A 25,858-nucleotide genomic window follows, 5' to 3' on the forward strand; every position below is an offset into this window, starting at 1 on the left:
TTGCCACATCTTCCATGATGGAAGGTAGTAATGACTTGATAAACCATTCAGCTAAGAGCTGATCGGGGACATACATTTTTACCATTCTACGACGACGTCGCCACTCATGTATATGATCAGATATGTGAGTGGCCGTTGTCTGTTTGAAATTGGTAAGAAGTTTTGTTCCTGTTTCGTACCTTATTGGTAACTGAAAATGGGTTAAAAAGGTTGTGGCTAAGGTACTGAAGTTGTCGAATGAAGCTCTAGGCAATTCGATGTACCATTTTGCCGCCGGACCTGTTAACGTCCTCTGAAAGAGGCGAAGTCTTATCGAATCATCATTTAGGGTGTTTGATGAACACCATAGATGAAAGGTCATCACGTGATTCGATGGATCTTCACCCAGATTTCCATTAAATTTAGGAATATCTGATGGAAGTTTATGCAGAATCGTTGGCCACCAAGGGGCGTAAGAGATTGGATCGTTTGTTAACCTATTTAAATCAGGTAACTCTAAAGTTGCCACAAAGGGTAACTGCTGATTCAGGTTAGGTGAAGCATACCCAGGATAAGATGGGATTGCCTAAGTAGTTGGTCTTTGCATACCGGCATAATGCATTTGATGTTGGTAACTTTGGTAAGGTTGGTGGGCATGACCATTGTAAAATGGTTGATTTTGACCGTTTTGAATGTACGGCTATCCACTATTAGCAAATATTTGTTGCTCAGAACCTTGGTATACTTGTTGGAATTGCGGTTGTTGGTATTGCACTAGCCATGGTTGCGAAGCCATGTGCTATTGCCCGATACTAACAGTTTGACCAAGATGAGGGGTAATTGTACCTATCTGAACCTGTGTCATTCCACCAGTCGGCGATTGTGGTTGAGTCGCAGGGTCAAGGGGCTGTTGCATTACAACCTGAGAAACCTGAGGTTGGCATACGACAGGCAGTGCTTGAACTTGCAACATCATCACAATAGCTGGCGTAGTTGGTATATTTGACATAGGTAAGCATTGTTGCATTGAGTATACAACTCTTGGTTGTTGAGGTAGTATAGGTACCCAACCGCTTGAGGTAATTCCAGTATAACCTGAATGTTGTTGTGAACTCCCGTATGGATATCCTCCCGGAGGGGATAATGAAAGGGTATACTGCCCCCCATACGGTGGTAATCCAGAACTCAAGGGAATTGTTTGCCCTTGGGGGCCAGACTGCCCAAATTGACCTCCAAATGGATCAATTTGTTGACACTCGACATAAGAGTTTCCGGATATTATTCCGGGTGAACAAATAGGAACATACCATACTGTCGAAATGGCCCCTGAGTGGGCTCCTTCTAGCGGTTGAGAGCTAGTCGGGACAGATGGTATACCGGTGAACATTGTCGGAGTGATAGCAGGGAGTTCTGTCGTCGCTGTGTCAGACGACACAGTCCTAGATGTTGACGGTTGTTCAGACATTTGTAGTCTATCCAAAAGATTACTTAGCGATTCTACAGGAGCTTCCTCTGGTGGCAGACTAACTTTTGATGAAGAAGGATATAGAGTGATCCCGACTCCAAATTGCGATGGAGTACTCGTTGGAGGATCTTCCACAATTTCTTCTATGGCAATCAGACCAGGTGGAAGGGGAAGACCGTCAGGTCCGTAGAATATTTCTGGTGCCGAAGAAGGTATGGAATCGGCAGTGACAGATGTTTGAAGAGAAAGACTCTCCGAACCGGTTGAAAATGGAACTGGTTCAGTAACACAAGTGTTTACTCTCATTCTAGGATCAGTATCACCGTCCTTCTGTGGCTGCTCAACTTCTTCTGTAGATGCAGGGATTCCAGAAATGTTTGGAGTAACCGGAGTCTCTGATGTTGTTGGAACACTTTTCTAACTTTAACAGGAGATTTGGAACCGGTTAAACGAGTTCACTTTGTCCATACTAGCTTCGATTCCGGAGACAAAGACGGTTGACTCGTAAGCCTCCGCGAACGACGGGGTTTTAATTGACTTTCTTCCACGATTGCGGATTATTCGATCAACTAAAATAAAGGGGAAGTATGTTTCCGAATTAAATGAATTTTAGACGCTGTGACACAACTTGTTTTTTTCAATTTTTAAGAGTCGAGAAAAAACAAAAGATGACTCTAGTCTCCTTCGATTTTTAATGAGCCTGAAGTGACAAGTGCTCAGACGGACCTTTTCCGTTAAGGAGTCTGAAAAGGAACGAAAGGGACTGCTCTGGAAATCTAGGTAGAGGGATTACCAAACCAATCGGAAAAATGCAGAATACTTTTTACGGTACGGTAGTCAATCTTCCCGAATGCTGTGTTCAGTGCATTGTGATTGATAGGGCGGCAGACACGGCTTCCTATGGATAAAGGATTAAGCCTATTGGGGTCTCCCAAAATATACTCGACGGTACGTGGGAGCACAAGTCCATACTGGCACTTATCGTCTCAAAGTGGAGGAATCACCCAACCATCAGTGAGAACAACAGTTACCAGGCTTTACGACATCGGAATACGTCTCTAGCCTAGACTTCTAAATGTTGTGCGTTAAGTTCCAAAGCATTGTTAGATTCATTGAATTTATTTTAAGTTGATCTTGTTTATGAAGTTTGCCTTTTGGGTTCACCACGAGATGTAGATGTAATTCCTAAAATGCAATCTAAGATGATAAACAAACTTCTTATCTCCTTTATGCAATGAAAATCCAAGCTACTAGGGAAAAGAAAGACAGAATCTTTTCACAAAGAGCAAAGAGCACACTCTAAATGCACTTTCCTAAATCAAGCTAATCAGACTGTCTATATGCAAATGCACATGCATGTATTTGTTTTCGACTTTCTTAGTATATGAATGCTAAAAAGAAAGTGGATACACAAATCTGAATTTCTTTTCAAGCGACAAATATCAACAAGTTTCTTTTCGAAATCAAAAAATGGAGACGATCACAACACCTTACGATTTTGAAATGAATACTAGTTCTCGACACTAGAAAATTACAAATTCAGACCAAAAGCAATAGTAACAGGATAATTGACCATCAATGGCATTTAAACTCTTTCCTATGATTGAAATCGACACTTGCGACAGTTTCAAATCAAAGGACGACAGTACGATTACGCTACTTTCGCAAAGGAGAACTGTAAATGACTCAACAAACACACAAAAACATCTACATTTCTTTTGTACAAAGGAGGCAGAATAACAACAAGGAAAAGGGGTTTCAAACAGACATATACTGATCACAGGTAGCAAAATTCGAGAATAGAACTGGAAAGAATGACGCACAGAAGCCACAACTGCATAGAGCTAGTCTGATCAGTGCACCTGTAACATAGAGAATCTGAAATGCACTGCAGGTTGTCCACTCGGGAAGTGCGCTGAAATTCAGAATCTCTAAACAGTACCTGCGCTGGGCCAGAAACGAGACTCTGTTCGGGTTCCGGGCCACAGTTTGCGGTTCAGTTCTTGGGTTTTGGCCGAGCAAAAAGGCAATCAATAATGCAACAATCAGGGGTAGATCTAAGGAGGATCTAAGAGCTATCACAAGGGCAATCAGATAGTTTGTGAATCAGTTGTTTAAATCATAAACAGATCCAGTAGATGGATTGATGTAGCAGTTGTCTACTTTACATTTGTTATGGCAAATGCAGTTCGAATGCTACTTGTAAGTTTATGAAACAAACAACAAAGAGTGATAAAAAAACAAACTAATTAGTTCCCCAGTGGAGTCACCATTTTGTTACAGGGAAAAGTGTCTATATAGAACTGCTCTATCCCACTAAGGTGTGACAGCTGCCTTAGAAACAAACAGAGAAAAGCTAATTTTGTTTTTCCTTTATGAATTATAGATAGAGAGGAACAGAAAGACCAACCTCTGTCTTGCGCTAATCTCCTAATTTGATCCCTCTCTTCTTTGATAGTCCCCAACTACCTGCTCCCTTGCATGCCCAGCTTCACAAAGTACCTGTAAGATCACAGAAGCATAGGACTATACAAAGACATGGATCTATAATCATAAACAATCTAGGATCAGATGTAAATTGACCATACAAATGTAACAAGCATCAATGACACAAAAGCATGGAGGAAAACTGAAATAGCTTTTATTGATAAACAAGAAAAGAGCCAAGAGGAGTTACAACCAGTTGTTCTGACCTAGCATCAACCTACCAGCAAAGAAGCCCCTCTTCACCTCAAACAAAGCTTAGATCACCCAACAATCTGATGTTTGTCTCGAGAAACCAACAACAATTCCTTACAATATTCAAAATTCCAGCCTCTGGATCTCTGGGATGAGGGATCCATATATAGATATTTGTAAGGGGGATGAGTCAGCTTGTGATTTGATTAATGTCTTCTCTCTGATAGTTGTTGCTTCCACTTGGAGACTGATGGCCTCTTACTCATCCTTGGTCGAATTCAGTGAGGCAAGTGTCACAGGAGAAGATTCTGGAAGCTTCCATTGCCTCTCCACCTCGCGTAATGACACTGCCATTTGTCATTTCTCGCCCATCGCACCCCACAGAAGGGACTTTTGAAATGCAACGCACCCTCACAGTGTATTTGGGTGAGATGCAACGCACTTAGCCAGTGGAGCAGTTGCAATGATCCTGTTTTGTCCAATTCTGAGCAGTTTCTCATGGAGAACTTCTGGGAGAAGCTGTAATCTGTTGACCTTGTTCCTTTAGGGGTTAGAAAAACACTTTTAGGGACTTAGGAGCCCTTGGTTTATGGACATTTCATGCTTGAGGGTATAGGGCCCAAAAATGTCTATAACAAAAGGATCCCTATGCAGCCCCAAAAAGACAGATTTCTACTTTCTCATAGAATTTATAGTTTACTGTACTTGAAATAGAATTTGATCAGTTTGCAAGTGTAGGATTTAATTACTATTTCTTACATTTTCAGTATTACATTAGATCTCATCAATGACTTCATCTTATTCTACAAATTTTCCTCATGCATGAAGTAGACATCTATCCCATTAAACTTTGTTTTTATAGCTCATTGAAATTCTTTTTGTTTACATGATTTTTGGGCAAATATCATTGTTTGATGCAGTGAAGGTGTTTCAGAAGTAGAGAAATATTTCATAGCAAGCAACCTCCTTCCAAATTCATCCATCCATAATCATTCCTTTCTTTCACCAAGACATTCACCAATTTCATCATTTTACATGGAAACTTCTCCAAGCATGTTGAGCAAATCCAACCATCTCCCAACCTTGGTTTTGAGTTCTAAGTGATCCTAGGCATTTTCTCACACCATTCCATCCTCCAACCACCTTCCCTAAGCCTTCCATCACCTTCAACACCCATCATTTTTCTCTCGGCCGTATACTGTAGAAATACAGGGAATCATGTAGATTTTTTTGACATCCTATAGGTTTTCCTGTAGTGGCTTGTTTTGAGGTTGAGTTGAGGGAAAACCTCTAGGAAGCCACACAAGGTCACCTAAGGGTCTCCAAAACCTTACAACCATCCTTGAGCATCGCTAAAACACCTACCACATCACCAAAAGAGATTAGCTTTCACACTTGTTTTTTGATAAAAAGAATAAAAAGAAAAAGATAGATTTGTTTCATTCCTTTACATGCACAGTAGTGATGTTTGATGTTTTGAACTTCCATGCTTAGGCCAGTAGCATTTCATACATGTTAGATTTGAATTTTTGTAAAGCATAGTTTCACAGTAGTTAGTTAGGAAATGGTATGTTTTTAGCATTGGATTTCAGTCCTTTTCCTTATTGCAATAGACAAGCTTTCTCCTAGAGTAGATTTCTCTTTCTTTCACCAGTAATCAAGCTTTGTCTAAATCCATAGAAGTTTGGCTCGAAAACCATAGTCATATCTTGCTAGTTGAACAATGATAGGAGGCAAAACCATCACTTTTACTTGTCTATACTGCAATATCACCTCCAAGTTTGTACGAACGTTAGGTTGATAAAGTAAAGCTGGTAGCCCCAGGAGTTGCAGAATTCTTGCAGCAATACTGGTGCTCATCAACAACTGAAAGAGTTCAATTTTTTAACACAGGTTAAAGAAAGATGCATTATAGGTGTTCAATATTAGTCTCACAAACAGTTACAATACATGTGTTAAACGTGCTAGCCTGTTATCAGGCTTCTGAACTAAGTCAAAGTTCCAAGACACATTGGTACACCGTACATCACTAACCCCATTATAGGGGCATAGGAGCCACTCCTAGATCCTCAAAGAAAAGACTACAAACTCTCAAGGCTATGTGGGAGGAGCCAAGGTGAAAACTCCTTTCCATGTACAAATGAGAGGGTATTTATAGCCAAGGGTGAAACTGGCCCTTGTGACTGTTTGACTTCCCTCATGACTATTTGACTTATTTGACTCTTTAGCTTTACATGACTCTTCGTATGACATGTGAGTCTCTTGGACTTCCACGTTACATTACATTAATTTACAAAAATATGGCCCACAATAGTGATGTGGCTGACATGACTCATCACACAAATTGACACGACAGTGATGGAATGTTCATGCTACTGGTGGTGTCCATGTTAAGCTGCAGTGCCACTGAGTGATGGACATCCTCTTGGTGTATCATAGATTCAACTCTACATGGCAAGGTGTGTAGAGTCTTTGATGGTCTTGGTGTTCACTTGATGTTGCATGTGCACGTCTCTTCTTTTCTTTTACTTTAGCATGCCTCACATGTTCGCCCGTTCACAAAAATATCCTTGCATGTTTGTCTGTTCATGAAAAAATCTCCTTGCATGCATCTTTCATTCCTGAAAAAAATATCTTGACATGCATTGTCCATTCACGAGAAAATCTTCTAACATGCATTGCCCGTTGGCAATAAAATCTCCTCGCATGCATCGTGTTTTCGTTTGTTCACAAACAAATCTCCTTGCATCAACTCTCCTTGTTCATCCCATCCATCTTCGCATCATGTTTTATCCATGTACATATATCTACAATCACTCGTGATGAGATGCCATCAAATCCATAAACCTCATAATATACGATGGTGCATTGTCATTCTCTTTTGGATGCAGGTGACTGAGAGAGAGGAGAAGGCTATGATACTATGCAAGCAAGATTTCAAGATGGGATGCGGAGTCCGGGCACTGCCGATGAAGGTTACACAGATGTCACTCAGAGACTTAGATGGACATTTCAAATCAACAGTGACTATCCACAAGATTTGGCTCGGTTGTTGGGTAGATCTGCGCAAGTTTCTGGAGGAAGCAGTGTAGTCAGCAGAGGGGCTTAGTAGTTAAGCTAGCTAGTTGATGTGGGAAGATATTTGGCTAAAAAAGGTGTATCTAGGCTAATTAATTAAGCTTTAATCCAACTTAATTAGGGATTATCTTTAATACCCAACAACGTGCCATCGAGTGTATGTGAAGTTCGATTACTAAAATAGCCCTGAGGGATGTGGCACATAAGTGACGTGGATGATAAAATTAAGTGGCATACTAATAGCATGATATGTGGTAGGTGGAATTAGCCGTTTTGGGTGGTCAAGTGATCTGTTTTCGAGTGAAACGTGGCACCACCTAGAGGATGCCACATGGGAGGATGACATCAATTAAAGGTGTTAGTGACATGGAAAGTAAGTTAACTAAAATTTGAGTCTTGTGACTAGAAATTGGCATGTGAGTGTCTACAAGACAGATAGAGGTGTGGAAATCAGTGGAGCCAAGGAGGAAGTCTAGTCAACTCGTGGAGTGTATGTGCAAATGAGTTGGATTAGGGTTAAAGTACATTTATTTTTGTTTACTTTGACAAGTCAATAGGCCCTCATTTAGTGTGCTCAGAGAAGTAATAATTGTTTAAGTTGTGCAAATGAAAAATCCCCCTCCCCCCTCTCCCCCACCTTCCCTGCCATTCATTAAAAATCAATTCAAAAAGGGGCGTTGAAATGGTTTTCCACTACTTGATCAAATCTAACCGCATGGAGAATTAGTGGAAGTGTTTGGTGGTTTAACCGATTAGTTCTCAACTCGAAAAGGTTGAAGACTATGGTTTTGGGTTGTGGTCACATGTAATCAGGAGATAGACAATAAGGGCTAAGACAAGAATTTGGTGTTTTGGTGCCAAATTTGGCCAACAACTAAATTTTGGATGAGTGTAGAAAGTGAGGGAATATATATAAATAAATAGTAAGACAACGTGAGAAAGGTGAGGTTCCCATTCACAATTGAGCATGATAACTACTAATGTAAACATAGAGAGGGGCTTAGCTACAAGAGGCTTGTCAGGAAAAAATGCAGATTTTTTCGGGGGAGCCGGCAGTGGGCTGCAGGAGTGTTACTAGTGAAAACCACACAATTTCTAGGAGGCTGGCCTGCTGGACACCCCATCACAAGTTTTTGAGCTGAGAAGGATGTTGGGCTGCTAGACATCCCATCGCCAATTTTTAGCTTAGTGGGATGCTAGTTGACTGCTCATGAAAACTGTGCCATTTTTCAGGTGAGTAGCAGGCCAGTTGACTGGGCGATGAGCTAGAAAAACTAGCCATTTTTTTTAGGGAAGCAGGAATGGACACAAGGTATCTGTTTGGCCTATTAGTGAAATTTCTTCAATTGGTAGAGCAGGCAAGTTCTGTAGCTTTTGTGTAATATTTTGGGGGAGTGAGTCGCGGGGTCACTTCCCGGTCAAACACTTTGGTTGATGAGTGTTGGGGTCCAACCCTAACCCCCTTATTTATGTAACAGGATCGATTCCATACATCGATCGACACGTGGCAGGAAGAGGTGAAAGAAAATCATCGTTGATCATGTGCTAACAGTCGAGCAAGTCAACCGCGCGAAACATGTGTATGGCGTCGGATCCGGAGGCCCCAGATCAGATGGATGAGATTGTACCTGATGGAAGAAGAGGAATTGACGAGGGAATACGCCGTGATTTGTAAGGATTTGGAGTTCGTTTGACCACCACAGTGGAGGAAAGATTCATCCATGACGTAACTGAAGAAATGAACTAGAAAAGCAGGTTGGCACCATTGAGAGGAGGACACATGGCCACCACTGTGAGTGCTGATGATGACGTCAAATAAGGAACTCCAAGCCCAGTTGCAGAAGGTGAATCAACAGAGGCGGAAGAGGAATCAAATAGGCATTGGAACGAATGGCTAAGAGCCATGAACAGAGACAAGATGCATAGTTAATGACTCATCGAGAGGGACAGAGAACCCCATAGGGATAGAGAAAGAGACTAGAATCCCAAGAGGAGGATGAAATATAGAGAAAGAAGGCAATAAAGCAAAGGAGAAGAGGACAAAGGGCCGAGCTAACCAGAGGCATCATCGAGCATCAGAGGCTTGAGAGATCCGAGCCATCCCAGAGAGGATCTATCCAGGTTGAGCACCACATTGGACTCTCCCTTACAGACCAAAAGGTCAGAGAGCTGGTAGGAAGAAGAATTCTGTGTACTCTAGTGGCTTGGAGAATCCAAGAACCACCTTGCCAGGCAAAAGCTGCTTCAGGAGAACTCACATTGAGTCCCTGTATTGTAATTCTCTACTTAAAGACACAATAAAACAAGGCCACCACTGAAAGCTGGACTGGAGATGTAGCCCTGGAGAATAGGGTGAACTCCTTATTAAAATTTCTTGCGTCTTTGTGTTTACTTATTGTATTTCTCTCCTGTCTTTCCATCTAAATGTCTGTGTATTGGCAATCTGATTGATCCGTTGCTTAAATAACATAGAATACACACCAGCACATGAGTCTATAATACCTTTGTTTATTAAATGTTAATTGATGTCAGTCATAGGGTGAATATCAAATCACTATCTTTAGTCCCTTGGAGTAGATGCTTTGGAAATTGTGGAAGGCGGTTACCAATATCTAGCATAGTTCCCATAGATGTAGTAGAAAAGAAGATGTATGAAAATAATGCCAAACCTATGAATGCATTATTAGGAAGTCTGACAAAATCAAAATTTGTCAAAGTTATGTAGTTAAACACAACTAGAGAAATATGGGACAAAATCATTGAAAGCTATGAAGGTGATACCAAGGTAAAATGTGCTAAACTACAAACTCTCAGAATTCAATATGAAACTCTCAAAATGCATAATGATGAAAGTATTTCTAGTTTATTTCTACGTATAGATGAGATTGTAAATCGCATGAAAAATATGGGTGAAGAAATAAAGGACACAACTTTAGTAGAGAAAATATTAATATCTCTAACTCCTAAATTTGAGTCAAAAGTGTTTGCCATTGGAGAGAAGTAGGATCTACAGACTCTTACTGTTGTTAAACTTCACAGGATCTTGAATTCTTTTGAAATGAGGAAAAGTGGTCCCTCAAGTTAGAGAAGCCGCATTTAAAGCATCTTCAAAAGGAAAAGAAAAGGAAGAAAGAAAGTAATCAAGATATATATTAGAATAAGATGAGGTGAAATTTGTAAAGAAACTTCAACCACACACCAGAAGGTTCAGAGGTAAGATTCCCTTCAAATGTTTTCCTTGTGCTAGAGTTGGTCATTATCCTACTAAATGTCCTCATAAAGACAACCATGACAAAGGGAAGGACAATGAAAAAGGTGATAGGAGATAGTTTGAGAATAGAAGAATTTATTATACTCATGAAGATAGTGATATCTTGTCAAATGATGAAGAAGGAGAATCTGATCAAGATATTAAATTACTCATGCCTTTTGAGTCTAATGATAAATGTGTGGATGGTTTAGAGGAAAAATATTTCTTTGAAGAAATCACTCAACTCAAAATTTTCTTGGAAGAAAACAAAGTAGACATAGATACATTGAAGCATCAAGTCATAGAAAATGAAAATCATAATGAGAAGTTAGAATGTGAAGTAGTAAGTCTATGAAAGGAACTTGAGAAAATCAAAACTTTGAATCTTAGATTTGCTAAAGGATATAAAACCCTAGATGAAATTATCAAGGTACAACACTCTCCTCCTATGAAGATAGGTCTTCGATACACTGGAGAATCATCTCAAATAGAAAAGTCTTTAGCCACCACCAAAACCTATCTAAATTCAGCAAAAACCAGTCAGCAAACATTCAATCCCCAGCAAAAGAATAAATGAATTCCACAGGTAAATCATGTTCACTCTAATCCAAGGATGAACAACAACAAATTCACCAGTCAAAAGGTAAACAACACTATAAGTTTCTATGATCACTGAAATTTCTTCTTTAATGGACAATGTTTCTCATGTCATAATTTTGGTCATAAGGCTACTCACTGTGTTGCGTACAAAACCATCATGATTAGAGAAGCAAGAAAACAAAATAATGAAACAAAAGTCAATAAGAACACTTATAATAACTTCTCACCTCTTAAAGATGAAATTGAATGCTCATTTTGCAATAGCGTTGGACATGAAGAATATGAATTTGGAAGAAAATTATAGCCAACCTATTAAAAAGAGAAGATATCAACAAATTCTAAGGTATGTAAAATGAAGGAGTTACATTTTGAAAGTTGTGGCATAGAATTGTTTGCAGAAGGACAAGAAAATCAATGGTACATTGATAGCGGATTCTCAAAACACATGTCAGGTTATAAAGATAAACTTATTTCATACAATTCTTTAGATAAAGAAAAGAATGTAACTTTTGGAAATGACTCATCTGTTGTCATTAAGGGTAAAGGTTCTATTTTTCTAAAAGACAAGGTTAAATTTGGTAATGTTATGTATGTTGATGGATTAAAGCATAACTTGTTCAGTGTTATCCAAATTTGTGACCGAGGAAATGAGGTGGTATTCCAATCAAAAGAATGTGTGGTTCATGAACTTGACACAAGAAAAACATAATAAAAGGAACAAGAACCTCGAGCAATCTGTATATATTGAAAGGTGGCCAAGAACAATGTTAACTAAGCAAGGTAGAGGAAAACTGGTTATGGCATAGAAGGTTGGGACATCTAAGCTTATCTCAAATAAGAAAATCAATCAGGCTCAAAGCTATTTGTGATTTACCCAACATCACCTTAACAGAAAGTACCATATGTAAGCCTTGTCAATTTGGTAAGAAAACTAGAGTTCAATTCAATGCCAAAGAGGGATCAACATGTAAGCCTCTTGAACTTATACATATTGATTTGTATGGACGATTAAGGAAAAAGTCACCTTGTAGAGAACAATACTATATCTTATTCATTGATGACTTTTCTAGAATGTGTTGGATCGGTTTATTGAAACAAAAATATGAAGCATTTGATAAATTTAATGTCTTCAAAGAATTAGTTGAAAATGAATTAGATCTAAAAACTCAAGTGTCTCATATCTAACCGAGGAGGAGAATACATATCAGATGAATTCTTTGATTTTTGTGAACAACATGGCATAAAACGACAATTTTCGATAGCTAAAACTCCTCAACAAAATGGCGTGGCAGAAAGAATGAATAGAACTATTCAACAAATGGCTCCTGCTACGATTGATGAGTTTGGAACTCCTGACACCTTCTGGGGTGAGGCTACACATACTATAGTAAATATTCTCAACGAGGCTCATGTTCATGTGAATAGTGATAAAACTCAGTATGAACATTGGTATGGTAAGCCTCCCACTATAAAGAATATTAGAGTTTTTGGAAGCAAATGTTTCATAAAAAATAATGATGAAAAATTTGGTAAGTTTAAAGCTAGAGAAGGTGAAGGAATACTTCCTGGTTACTCATCTAGAAGCAAAGGATACAAATGTTATAATAAGAGACTTCAGAAAATTGTTTAATACATTGGTGTTGTGATTGATGAAGCATGAACATATCCCAAAAAGGTAACATAAGAAAACGAGGATGATGATGAATACTTTCCCACATCAAATCATAATGATATAGAAGAAGAAACTAGTGAAGAAGTAGAAGAAGACACATCATAAAAAGGAAAGGCTCCATGAAGGTATGTTCAAAAGAAGCATCCAGAAAATCAAGTTCTAGGAGAAAAGGAATCTGGGGTACAAACAAGAACAACCCTTGTAGGATCTTCTAGTTGTTTGAAATAATATTGAGAGGGGGGGAGTCAATTAGTATTAGCAAGTAAACAATATTTCATTTCCATAATCAAATTCATATACGCTACTTCAATTAATGAAACTTGCGTGTATATGCAACTGTATTTAAGGCAACTAGAGTATATCCTACAGACTTATGATTCAGCTAATTTATCATATGTTGATCTTTAATCAGTGCATCAGAACCATAGAAATAGTAGCCAGGTGTAGTAAAATAGAACATACAATCACACACACATGAACACAAGATATAAGGTGGAAACTGAATGTGGGTGAAGACCACCTGCTGCAATCGTCTCTATCTTTTTTTAAATAAGAAACTTCTTTTTACAATTTTTGTACTGGTGCAGTCTTATACCAGTATGCAGGCTTCTACTTGCAAAAGGCTACAACCTTCTCTCACTCTCTGGCTTCTCCTGGGATGGAGCTAGAACCCCCTAGCTCTTGTACTAGCTGATGTGTTTATTAGTACGTAGCTGCAGGCCTACAGAAGGCTACAACCTTCTCTTTTATTCCAGGGACCACGTTTCATAAATTTTGAGACTGGATCCATCACTAACATCAATCAAACATCAAATATATCTGCATCAACCAATCTCCTTTGCACCAACCAAAACTGAATCAATCAATCACTTCTCAAAATGCTATAACCAGAATACAGTAACAGTAACCAGAACCCAAGCCAGAACCCAGAACACTGCAATAGCAAACAGAAGTAGCTAAAGCATATTTTATGAGATGTACGCTACTTCAATGTGTCGAACCTGTGTCCAAACGCCATTTTCTCAAGGCGAACCTGCATATACGCTATTTTGATATGCAGAACCACTGTGTATATGCACCTCTGCTAAAGTGAACTTGCGTACAGATATGTGAATGTTGATTTAAAATTTACAACAATTCTAGACATCAATTATACCCAGATCATCATATTTACATATTACAACATGCACCAGTTATTCAGATGAAAGATCAAAAACCACACAAAGATACTTCTCTTCAAGGCTTAAGATCTTGACCCATCAATAGAACTTATCCTTCATCAACTGCTCAAGTTCATCCTTGATTCAGATCCAGTTGTGCACCATAACCCAATAACCCATACTCTAGATCTTTCTCTTCATTAGATATTCAATTCATGAGTACATTTTCCTAATGATCTTCTCCTCCTTTTATAGTCTTAGGCCTTACTCAATACCATGGTCCAAAACCACTTAGAATCAATACCTTGGATCAAATACATGGGGTTAACACTTCAGATAAGATACCTTGGACCAATACCATGGATCAAAATACCATGGACCAAATACCATGGACCAAAACTAAGTTTTCCAACATGTACGTGCCTTTCCTTCTGTGAAAGTGCATGTGTACGCTATATGCGCCTTTTGGTGTACGAACCCGTGTGTACACGTGGCTTGGTCAATGGGGAACCTGTGTATACCTCTATTTCTTCATTATGTGAGCCTAAACTGTGATTTGTCATCTGTGTGAGTTGCCATCAAGGAAAACACCTATGTCATAGATCCAAATCTGTATCATAATGCCAAAAATCTCCCCCTTTGGACTTGATGGCAACCCCAAGTCATTCTCCCCCTTTGTCATTAGGGGCAAAGGGTTATGCTCCCCTTGAGTACATGCTGAATTCTCTGATATGCTGAAGTGTGTTGTCATGCTCCCCCTGAATATAAGCAATGTCTGCAAAAAGAGATGACTCTATACATACATCATAAATGCCTTCCTATCACTAATGACTCATACATACATCCATCTCCCAACCACGTGGGGATATACCAAGTTTGACTCATCCACCCATCCAAGTGGGTATATACAAAATGTTTATACATGTCAGAACAAGAACATTACATCATCCATCCCATGCATAGTGGGGAAACAAAATAGGTCATTTCATGACCTTGTCAATAAAATATATACATGACATAGAGACCAAATATCTAAAACAAGACTATGATAATTATCAGAAACTATCATCATCAGCATTTGTCAATCACCATCCAGACCAACAACCATGATCTACCCCTGAACCCATTCCACCTGAATCAAAAACAACTGTGAGTTTGTACCAAGACCTTCTAAGATAATGCCAATAATGCATTACTATAAGTATATGCCCCCCCGAATCTGTGCCAGATGATCACTGTCAGACCCATATCAAACTCCTTTCATTCACTGTTTTTCTTCAAACCAACATATATGTGACTATATCCATAGCAACCGGCGTATGTACGCGTATATCTTTCATGAAACTCACGTACAACCACTTTTCTCTAAAATAGATAAGTTTTAACAGCAAGATGATGCATCAACTACTCCCAGCTTCTGTCTGAGATATTCAAATGTCTCTCTGGACAGTGGTTTGGTGAATATATCAGCAACCTATTCTTTGGAGGGAACATACTCTAATTTCACCTTTTGTTCAAGTACTTGTTCACGTAGAAAGTGATATTTGATGGGTATGTGCCCGGTCTTGGAATACATGACCGGATTCTTTGAAATATTGATTGCACTTGTATTATCACATAGAATAGAGATGGGTGGAGTACATGTGCTCTAAATGTCTTGCAATGTTTGCATCATCCAAAGGAGTTGTGTGCAACAAGATGAAACAGCCACATATTCTGCTTCAGCTGTAGATAATGCAATTGAACTTTGTTTCTTGCTGAACCAGGACACTAATTTGGAACCCATATAGAATGCACCACCACTAGTGCTTTTTCTGTCATCCACGCTTCCTGCCCAATCTGCATCTATATATGCATGAAGTGTAAGATCTGTGTCCCTAGGACACCATAAACCAAAATTCTAAGTTCCTTGAAGATATTTGAAGATCCTTTTGACTGCCTGAAGGTGTGATTTCTTTGGATTTTCTTGGAATATTCCAACTATTCTCACTGCATGCATGATGTCTGGTCATGTACCTGTTAGATAAAGCAAACTTCCAATCATGGATCTGTAGGCTAGTTGATGTACTGTTGTTGATTCATTATTTGAGTTGAGACTACATCCTGTTACAATGGGGGTGCATACTGGTTTAGAATCTTCCATGCCGTATTTTTTCAAGATCTTCTTGAGACACTTGGTTTGTGATAGAAAAATACCATCTTTATTTTGTTGAACTTGTAGGATGATAAAATATGTGAAATCACGAAGCAGGGACATTTCAAATTCTTGCTACATTACCAAAGCAAAGTTTTGACTCATGGCTTCTTCATTGCTACGAAAAATGGAGGTATTTGATGGAGGTATTTGTCAAGATGGTAATACCAGGCCCTTGGAGCTTGTTTTAGACCATAGAGAGCCTTTCTGAGTCACCATACAAGTTTTGGATAATTTCCAAGGATGAATCCATCTGGTTGCTCAATATATACTTCTTCTTCTAAGTCTCCACTAAGAAAGGTAGATTTTACATCCATTTGGTATACTTTGGATTTCTGAAAGCTAGAAAGAGCAAGGAACATTCTTATGGCTTCAAGTCTAGCAACAGGTGCAGAAGTTTCTTCAAAATTTATACCTTCTTGTTGAGCATATCCTTTACAAACAAGTATGGCCTCGTTTCTGATAACTTCACCATTTTCATTCAGCTTGTTTTTAAATATCCATTTGGTTCTTATGATATTCTTATCATGAGGTCTAGGAACTAGTTCCCAAGTATTATTCATTTCAATTTGCTCAAGTTCTTCATTCATGGCCTTCACCCAACATTCATTTTTGCATGCTTCACTTACATTTTGAGGTTCAATGGAGGAAAGCAATGCTAGATAGCTTGAAGCTTCTGTAATAGTTCTTCTTGTCTACACACTTGCCTCTTTCTGTCCCAAAATTTGAGTCTCTGGATGAATTTTCTAAAAATACTTGGATGGAGTCTTTTCTTCTGCTGTTATCTGTTCTTCTGGTGCTTCATTGGTTTCTTCCTCTTCAGAATTTGTCTGATTTGATGTGGAAGGATAATCCTCATCTTCTTCACACTCTTCAGTTTTTACCTTCTTTTGATTTTTGCTTGCATCATCAACCACAACATCAATACTTTCAATAATTTTCCCAAGTCTTTTATTATAACACTTATATCCTTTACTTCAGGAAGCGTAACCAAGGAGAATGCCTTCATCTGCTCTAGGTTCAAACTTGTCAAGTTTTTCCTCAATCCTTTTGATGTAACATTTGCTTCCAAAATTTTTGAAGTATTTTATAGTAGGAGTCTTACCATACCAAAGTTCATGTGGAGTTTGAGTGCTGTTCACCCAAACGTTTGCTTTGTTGAGGATAGTGACGTAGCAAATGCAACTTCACCCCAGAAGGTTTCAGGAGTTCCAAACTCATCTAGCATGGCACAAGCCATTTTTTTAACAGTTTTGTTCATCCTTTCTACCACTCCATTTTGCTGAGGATTCCTTGTAGTGGAGAATTCCCTTTTTATTCCATGTTCTTCACAAAAATCGAAGAATTCATCCAAGGTAAATTCCCCTCCTCGATCAGATCTGAGGCATTTGATTTTGCGATCTAATTCATTTTCAACCAAAGCTTTGAAGGCTTTGAACATTTCAAAAGATTCATGTTTATGCTTTAGAAGTCCTATTCAACACATTCTGGAAAAATCGTCAATTAACAATATAAAGTATTCTTCTCCACGAGGTGACTTTTTCCTTGATGGACCACATAAATCAGTATGAAAAAGTTCAAGAGGCTTACTAGCTGATCCTTCCTTCTTAGGGAAATTTTCTTTGGTTTTCTTACCAAATTGACATGATTTGCATATTGTATTTTCTGGAATGTTGATATCATGAAGATCATGAATAGCCTAGAATTTGCATGCTTTCCTTATTTGCGGGAAGCTTAGATGCCCCAATCTTCTATGCCATAGCCAATGTTCATCATTTTTTCTTAGAAGTTTTCCCCTCTTGAGTATGTATAAGTTCTTTGGAGTTCTTATTCCTTTCATCACGGTTTGTCCTGTATCAAACTCACAAACAACACATCCATTTGATCGAAATACTACTTCATTTCCTTGATCACACATTTCACTGACACTCAATAGGTTATGCTTTAGACCATCAACATGCATAACATTCCTAGCTTTAACCTTTTCTTTTAAGAGAATAGAACCTTTACCTTTTATTACAGTAGGAGTGTCATTGCCAAATGAGACCATGTTTTCCTTTTCTAAGACATCGTATGACTGAAGTTTTTCTTTATCACTTGTCATGTGTTTCGAGCATCCACTATTGGTGTACCACTGATTGTCTTGTCTTTCTGCATAGACGGCTATACCACATCTTTATATTTGTGGTTCTTTCTTCCTCCATATTTTGGGAATCAATGAAGTTTTCTCCTTCGGAGATGTTTCCCGAAATTTACTCCTACATTCAGAATATTCATGATCGAAATAGTTACAGATAGAGCATTCTATTTCATTTTCAAGAAGTGAAAAGTTATTGTAGGTCCTTTTCATGATCCCTATCACATTCCTTTGATTTCATGCTTCTATGGTCATGATGGTCTTGTAGGCAACACATTGAGCAACTTTGTGTCCAAAGTTATGACATGAAAAACATTGACCATTAAAGAAGCTCCTGCGATTATTGAATTTACTGACCTGATGATTATAGTTTCCATTGACATTCATTCTTGAAGCAAATTGAGTATGATTTACCTGAGGTTGGTTGTAACTTCTGTTCATCCTTGAAGTTGATTGAGCCCGATTTACTTGGTGAACTGCTTTATGCCTTTGCTGATGATTGTCAAACTGTTCACTACTCTTTGCTGCATCAAGATAGCTTTTAGTGGAGGTTGACAGCTTCTATGCTTGAGATGCTTCTTCAGTATATTCAAGACCTGTATTTATCATAGGAGAATGCTACACTTTTATAATTTCATCTAAAGTTTTTGATCCTTTAGCAAATCTGAGATTGAGAGCTCTTTTTTCTCAATATCTTTCCTTAGACCCACAATTGCACATTCTAGTTTTTCATTATGTTTTTCTCTTTCAGCAAGTTGGAATGTCAGAGTATCTATAATCATATTCTTTTCTTTTAAATAGATTTTGAGTTTAGAGAATTCTTTGTAAAGATTATCTTCATCTAAAGCATCCAAGAAATCATCTTCTTCAAAAGCGATCAAAAGGCTTTAGTCATTATTATCTTCATCACTATTTGATAAACCATCACTTTCCTCATGCGTATAGTAGCTCTTCTTACTTACACTTTGTTTTCTATTCCATTTTGCTGATTCCTTACCTTTATCAAGCTTATCTTTATGAGGACATTTGGTAGCATAGTGACTGACTCTTCCACAAGCAAAAAATTTGAAAGGTAGTTTACCACTAAATATTCTAGAACCCCGTTGAAGGTTCTTGACAAAGTTTGCTTCTTCCACTTATTCTAAAATATGTCTTGATTCATTGAGCTCTTCTCTTCCTGAAGCTTTGAATGTAGATTCTCTCATATCTGATGGGCCTGCTTTACCCATTTCAAAAGGAATTAAGATTTCGTGCAACTGTGTCATAGTGATACTCTGAAGATCCTACTTTTCTTCTATGGCAGAAACTTTTGATTCAAAATTAGTAGACAAGGATCTTAAAGCATTTTCAACTAAAGTAACTTCTTTTATCTCTTCACTCAAGTTCTTCATGCAATTAAAAATCTCATCTATATGTAAGAAGTAATTAGCTATACATTCATCATTGTGCATTTTGAGAGTTTCATATTGAATTCTGGGAGATTGCAGTTCTGCACGTTTTACCTGATTGTCTCCTTCATAGCTTAGAACAATCTTGTCCCACATTTCTTTGGCAGTTTTGAGTTGCATAACTTTGTCAAATTATGATTGTGACAAACTCCCCAATAATGTATTGACAGCCTTGGCATTGATTTGATATTGCTTTTTACCTACCATATCTGTAGGAATTGCTGATGGAAATGTATATCCTCCTTCCACAATTTCCCAGACATCTATTCCAAGATATTGAAGATAGGTTGTGGTTCTTACCTTCCAATAAATGAAGTTTCTTCCATCAAAGATTGGTGGTCTAGTGGATACCTCTCTTTCATAGTTACTCATGATGATAGATCTTCCTTCAAGCAATCAAGCTTCTTCTGAAGGACCTGCTCTGATACCAATTATTGGAAATAATACTAAGAGGGGGGGGGGGGGGGGGTGAATTAGTATTAGCAAGTCAACAATATTTGATTTCCATAATCAAATTCATATACACTACTTCAATTAATGCAACTTGCGTGTATACGCAACTGTATTTAAGGCAACTAGCGTATATCCTGCAAACTTATGATTCAGTTAATTTATCATATGTTGATCTTCAATCAGTGTATTAGAAGCATATAAATAGTAACTAGGTGTAGTAAAACATAACATACAATCACACACACATGAACATAATATATAAGGTGGAAACCCAATGCGGGTGAAAACCACCTGCTACAATCGTCTCTATCTTTTTCTTAATAAGGAACTTCTTTTTACAATTTTTGTACTATTGCAGTCTTATATGAGTACGCAAGCTTCTACTTGCAAAAGGATACAACCTTCTCTCATTCTCCAGCTTCTCTTGGAAGGGAGCTACAACCCCCTAGCTCTTGTACTAGCTGATGTGTTTACTAGTATGTAGGTGCAGGCCTACAGAAGGCTACAACCTTCTCTTTTCTTCCAGGGACCACGTTTCATAAATTTTCAGATTGGATCCATCAATAACATCAATCAAACATCAAATATATCTGCATCAACCAATCTCCTTTGCACCAACCAAAACTGAATCAATCAATCACTTCTCAGAATGTTGTAACTAGAATACAGTAATAGTAACCAGAACCCAAGCCAGAACCCAGAACACTACAACAGCAAACAGAAGTAGCTAAAGCATATTTTATGAGATGCATGTTACTTCAATGTGTCGAACCTGCATCCAAACACCATTTTCTCGAGGTGAACCTGGATATATGTTGTTTTGACATGTAGGACCAGTGTGTATACATGCCTCTGCTAAAGTGAACCTGCGTACAGATCTGTAAATGATGATTTAAACTTTACAACAATTCTAGACATGAGTTATACCCAGATCATCATATTTATAGATTACAACATCCACCAGTTATTGAGATAAAAGATCAAAAACCACACAAAGATACTTCTCTTCAAGCCTTAAGATCTTGACCCATCAATAGAACTTATCCTTCATCAAGCGCTCAAGTTCATCCTTGATTTAGATCCAACTATGCACAATAACCTAACAACCTGTATTCTAGATCTTGCTCTTCATTAGATATTCAATTCATGAATGCCTTTGCCTAATGATCTTCTCCTCCTTTTATAGTCTTAGGCCTTACTCAATACCATGGTCCAAAACCACTTAGAATCAATACCTTGGACAAAATACCTAGGGTCAACACTTTGGATAAGATACCTTGGACCAATAGCATGGATCAAAATACCTTGGACCAAATACCTGGTGTCAACACTTCAGATAAGATACCTTGGACCAATACCATGGATCAAAATACCTTGGACCAAATACCATGAACCAAAACTAAGTTTTCCAACATGTACGCGCCTTTCCTTCCATGAAAGTGTGTGTGTACACTATACATACCTTTTGTTCTGCAAACCTGTGTGTATACGTGGCTTGGTCAATGGGGAACCTGCGTCTACCTCTCTTTCTTCATTTTGTGAGACTGCACTGTGATCTGTCATTTGTGTGAGTTGCCATCAAGGAAAACATGTTGGGTCCCTATAATACTAGTGATTACCCCATTACTATTGTAGTTATACCCCTTATTTATATTGTTGTGCCCCTATTACCCCCATATTGTTATTTCTGTGCCCCATAGAATCCCTCTATTGTTATTTTTGTGGCTTTATATTATTATTGTTAGGTCGACTGGATTATATTGTGACTCCCTAGACTCCTATATATAGAAAGGAGGTTTTGTCATTTGTATCATCCAAGAATTGTTCATTTATGTAATGTAAAGGAGGTTTCCCCCTCGAAGAGGCTGAATTCTAAGGCGTGGATCTCTCTTTTCTATCTTTTTGTGAGCTGGTTTCATAACATTTGGTATCAGAGCTTTGGATTCTAGGGTTTCGCTGCTCCAAACAGGTCATCGTGGCATTTTCGCTATAACTTTTTTTCTGTGACATTTCAGAAGTCGCAAAAAAAAACCCATTTGAGAAGAATTGGCGCTGAACCTTGGGTCCGAATTTCAGAGCTTTTCTCGCGATATTTTCGGAGATATGATCTGAGGAAGTTGGTCTTTTTGCAGACTCCTGAATTACATTCAAAACAGGTGACCTAGGGAAAATCGTCATAACTCTCTCTCTGAGGATCAGATTGAAATTTAGTAAAAAGGTACAGAAAGAGGACGGACTGCAGTTTCCTGTGTGTGTGTTTCAGATTCAAAGGTTGAAACAGTGACTCGTGGAACGTCGTACAAGTTCGCTCTACTGAACTAGTCTAAAAGCAAGTCACTGTGGGAGATTTCACATAACTCTTCCTTGAAGAATCCAATTTGGCTCAGACTTGTGGCATTGGAAAGAGGATGCACACGGCTACTACAGGTAGCAATTTCAGAATTGGAGGATCCGAAATTACAGAGATACATCAGATTCAATATCAGGCTTCTATAAAGTGAAAAAAGGTGTGTAGTTTTTTTTTAATTTTTTTGTAAGCTTGGTTTAACGGAATTCAAAGGGCATAGTAAAACTTTATTATCGGTAACTGATGCCCCGAGGAAAGAAAATGCAAACACCTAGTAAGGAACCTGAAAGCTCTAGCATGACTCATGAAGAAGAGGAAGAAATGCTACATGATATATCAAAATTACAAGAACAAGTGCAACAAATGTCACGCTCACAAAAGCTAACAGAAGCTAAGATAAGTGGCGTGGAATCTAAGGTAAATGGCGTGGAATCTAAGATAAAGGGAATGGAAGCTAAGATGGAGGGCATGGAAGCTAATATTGATGCTAAAATTGATGGCATGGAAGCTAAGATTGACGCTAAAATTGATGGCATGGACGCTAAAATTGATGGCATGGATGAATTGAAGAAGTTGCTACAAGAAAGGGTCACTAATGGTGAAAAGGTAGTAAAGGAAACTCATGATGAGAACAAAAGAAATGTTAATCATGATTCCATAGACTCTAATGTTGGATCGAAGACTCACCATGGTCCAAAAATCGATATGAGGAAGTTTGATGGCAAGGATCCCGCCACATGGATATTACAGATGGAGCAATTCTTCGATCTCAATAATGTGCAAAACACACAAAAGGTACGTATGGCAACTTTATATTTGGAACCAAATCAGTTTGTATGGTATCAATGGCTTTGTTCTCGTAAACAATTTATCACTTGGGCAATTTTTACGGAAGAATTGATAGCACATTATGAGGATACAAAAAGCAACACTTTTTTTAGCCAATTGATAAGTCTCAAACAAAAGGGTTCAATAATGGAGCACATTGAGGAGTTCCAAAAATTGAACATAAGGGTAAAAGATATTCCAGAGGAGCATAGGATTGATGTGTTCATAGGGTCTTTAAAGGATAATATCCAACATGATGTGCGCCTTTGGGAACCTGATTCATTAGAGAAGGCATTCAGGTTAGCAAGAAAAATGGAAAGCAAAATTATGGCAACTAGGAAGCATACCACTCACAACTATAAAGACGGAAGTGTTGTTGCCCATAGTCTTCCACAACCTACAAGGTTGACACCACAACAATTGGAAGAAAAAAGAGCAAAAGGGCTTTGTTACAATTGTGATAGCAAATACACAAAAGGTCATAAGTGTGCTGAGAAGAAATTATTCTACATAGATTGTGAAGAGGAAGAAGAAAAGGAGCAAGAAAGGTCAAAAGAAGAGGATATATTCCAGGAACAAAGCCTAGATGAAGAACAAATAAATCCGACCATATCTTGTAATGCATTGGCGGGAATTACCACTCCTCAAACCATCAAGATAGAAGGACAAATCAAGAAGAAAAAGGTAATAGTGTTGATTGATTCAGGAAGCACCCACAATTTTATTCATTGTAGGGTAGCAAAAGAATTGAATTGCTTCCTATATCCAGCACCAGAGTGTCAAGTGATGATTGCAAATGGAGGAACAATAAATTGTTCTGGAAAGTGCCATAATATCAAGCTATCCATGGGAGAATATGTATTGACTAGCCCAATGCTTTCCATTCCAATGGGAGGTGCTGATGTTGTACTAGGAGTCCAATGGCTACAATCCTTGGGTACAATAGCTTTTAATTTTCAAGAACTTTTCATGAAATTTTCTATGGAAGGAAAGGAAGTTGAATTAAGGGGTATTGCAGGGAAACCAGGAAAGATAATCAGCTCTAATGGCATGACAAAGCTTCTAAAAAAGGAGCAAAGAGGTGTAATTGCACAATTATGTTCGCTAGATGTTTCCACATTGGAATCATCTATTTCTCCAGATCTCCAAAAAGTCCTGGACAATCATTCCAAGGTATTTGAGACTCCCAAAGGTCTCCCACCTATGCGTGATCATGATCATGCTATTCATCTGATTCCAGGAAGTGTTCCTCCAAACATCAGGCCGTACAGATATCCCTATGTCCAAAAAAGTGAAATTGAACGTATGGTTGCAGAAATGCTAGAGGCTGGTATAATTCAACCGAGTCAAAGTTCTTTCTCAGCTCCAGTAGTATTGGTGCACAAGAAGGATGGATCATGGCGCATGTGTCCAGATTATAGGGAGCTCAACAAGCTCACTATTAAAGATAAGTTCCCCATTCCTGTTATTGATGAATTACTGGATGAATTGCATGGATCAATTTACTTCACCAAGTTGGATCTTCGTTCGGGATATCATCAAATCAGAATGAAGATTGAAGACATTCCGAAAACGGCATTTAGAACTCATGAGGGTCATTATGAATTTTTGGTCATGCCTTTTGGCCTTACCAATGCACCTTCAACATTTCAAGGTTTGATGAATTCAATTTTCAAACCATTCCTTAGAAAATTTGTGTTAGTATTTTTTGATGATATACTAATCTACAGCAAGTCTTGGAAGGATCATGTTGAACATGTTGACAGGGTGCTACAACTATTGGAGGAGAAACAATTATATGCAAAAAGATCCAAATGTTTCTTTGGAGTCCAGGAGGTGGAATATTTGGGTCATATTGTATCTCATGAAGGAGTTAAGGTAGACCCTAGCAAAATTAAAGCCATTAAGGAATGGAAAATCCCCACATCCATAAAGCATCTGCGAGGATTTCTTGGGTTGACAGGGTATTATCGCAAGTTTGTTAAGAATTATGGGAGAATAGCAGCACCTCTAACAACATTATTGAAGAAAGATTCATTTTCATGGACTCCGGAAGCAACAAAGGCCTTTGAACATCTTAAAGAGGCAATGTGCCAAGCACCGGTCTTAGCTACACCGGACTTCACAAAAACCTTTATTGTGGAATGTGATGCTTCAGGAAATGGAATTGGTGCTGTTCTAATGCAAGATGAAAGACCCATTGCTTTTGAAAGTCGTCCAATCAAGGGAAAGTTTTTAAGCAAAGCTATTTATGAGAAGGAAATGTTGGCAATACTCCATGCACTTAAGAAATGGCGACCCTACCTAATGGGAAGACACTTCAAGGTAAAAACGGATCATGATAGCCTTAAATACTTTTTAGAACAAAGATTATCCTCTGAAGAGCAACAAAAGTGGGTCACAAAGATGTTGGGTTATGACTTTGAAATCATCTACAAAAAAGGGAAGCAAAATGTGGTGGCAGATGCACTCTCAAGAAAGGATGAGGATGTGGAAGCATTGTTGTGTGCCATTTCTATTATCCAACCAGATTGGATAAACGAAGCAAGGGAGGAATGGAAGAATGAC

Source organism: Pinus tabuliformis, chromosome 5_2, assembly GCF_031772625.1.
Source record: "Pinus tabuliformis cultivar Carrire ecotype Pingquan chromosome 5_2, CPIR1, whole genome shotgun sequence".
Lineage (NCBI taxonomy): Eukaryota > Viridiplantae > Streptophyta > Pinopsida > Pinales > Pinaceae > Pinus > Pinus tabuliformis.